Source organism: Elephas maximus, chromosome 13 (assembly GCF_024166365.1).
Source record: "Elephas maximus indicus isolate mEleMax1 chromosome 13, mEleMax1 primary haplotype, whole genome shotgun sequence".
NCBI lineage: Eukaryota > Metazoa > Chordata > Mammalia > Proboscidea > Elephantidae > Elephas > Elephas maximus.
In genome coordinates this window covers 49,715,348-49,717,491 of record NC_064831.1, presented here as the reverse complement: position 1 = coordinate 49,717,491, position 2,144 = coordinate 49,715,348, and positions in this window count along the sequence as shown.

Sequence of the window (2,144 nt, the reverse complement as noted above, 5' to 3'; positions counted from 1 at the left end):
ATTCATTCACTCCATTTAAAAATTATTGAGGAAGCTGCTAAGTTTTAAGTACTTGAGATTGAAAGCTGATTAAGACAGCTCTTTCTCTCGAGAAGCTCATAACCTTGTGTAGGAGAAATATATGAGACTAGATCATTATATACCATGTATAAGTGCAAAGACATAGGCATTGGATATGCTGGAAGCCCAGAAGTTGAAACTAAAAATACAAGTGGAAACAAAAGAGCTTGGTTCTTCATGAAATCTAGAAAAAGAATGCAGGAATTTGGTGCTTCATGCACTGTCTTTTGAAGGATACTGGCTAGTGGCTACAAGAAGAATGGAAACATGGGTTAAAGAAAACGTTCCCTTGGGCATCCATTTGGAAAAAGAAAATGATCCTTACCTCACACTAAAAATACAAATTTTAGATTTAAATTTTTTTTAAACCTACAAAAATTATATAGAATACATTTATGATACCAAGGTTGGAAAGATCTTTTTTTTGTATTACACCAAGACCAAAAAATTATAAACAGAAAAGTGACAGGTTTGACCGTAAGTTGTTGTTAGGTGCTGTTGAATCAATTCCAACTCATAGTGACCCTATGTACAACAGAACGAAACACTGCGAAGTCCTGCATCATCCTCACAATCATTGTTATGCTTGAGCCCATTGTTGCAACCACTGTGTCAATCCATTTCATTGAAGGTCTTCCTCTTTTTTGCTGACCCTCTATTTTTTGTGTATGTGTGTGCTTTAAGTGAAAGTTTACAGTTCAAGTTAGTTTCTCACACAAAAATTTATATACACATTGTTATGTGAACCTAGTTGCTCTACCTATAATGTGACAGCACACTCCTCCTTTCTACCCCAGATTTCCCATGTCCATTCAGCCAACTCCTGTCCCTTTTTGCCCTTTTACCTCACTGCTAGACAGGAGCTGCCCCTTTAGTCTCACGTTTTCACTTGTGCAAAGAAGTATTCCCTTCATGAGTATCATTTTATGCCTTACAGACCAGTCTAATCTTTGAAGAGTTGGCTTCAGAAACGGTTTTAGTTTTGGGCTAACACAGAGTCCAGGGGCCATGTCTTCCAGGGTCCCCCCAGTCTCAGTCAGACCATTAAGTCTGGTCTTTTTACTAGAATTTGAGTTCTACACCTCACTTTCTCCTGCTCCATCAGGGACTGTCTGTTGTGTTCCCTGCCAGGGTGGTCATTGGTGGTAGCCAGGCACCATCTAGTTCTTCTGGTCTCAGGCTGATGGGGTCTCTGGTTTATGTGGCCCTTTCTGTCTCTTAGGCTAATATTTTCCTTGTGACTTTGGTGTTCTTCATTCTCCTTTGCTCCAGGTGGGTAAGGACCAATTGATGCATCTTAGAAGGCTGCTCACTAGCTTTTAAGACCCCCCACAAAAAAAAATCCACTGCTGTCGAGTAGATTCTGATTCATAGCGACCCTATAGGACAGAGTAAAACTGCCCCGTAGAGTTTCCAAGGAGCGTCTGGTGGATTCGAACTGCCGACCTTTTTTTTTTTTCGGTTAGCAGCCATAGCACTTAACCGCTCTCTTTAAGACCCCAGACACCACTAACCAAAATGGGATGCAGAACATTTTCTTAATTAACTTTGTTATACCAATTGACCTAGAAGTCCCCTGAAACCATGGTCCCCAGACCCCTGCCCCTGCTACTCTATCCCTGAAAATATTTGACTGTATTCAGGAAACTTCTTAGCTTTTGGTTTAGTCCAGATGTGCTGACTTCCCCTGTATTGTGTGTTGTCCTTCTCTTCACCTGAGATAAGTCTTGTCTACTCTCTAGTTAGTGAATACCCCTCTCCTGCCCCCCACCTCGTAACCATCAAAGAATGTTTTCTTCTGTGTTTAAACCTTTTTTGAGTTCTTATAATATTGGGCTGACCCTCTTCTTTACCAAGCACGATGTCCTTCTCCAGGGACTAATCCCTGTTGATAACATGTCCAGAGTATGTAAGATGTAGTCTCGTCATTCTTGCTTCTAAGGAGCATTCTGGTTGTACTTCTTCCAAGAAAAATTTGTTCATTCTTTTGGCAGTCCATGGTATATTCAGTATTCCAAGACTTCATTAATAAACTGACCTCCATATGCCCCCAATCTGACTGGTGGACCAAAGTGACACTTTGG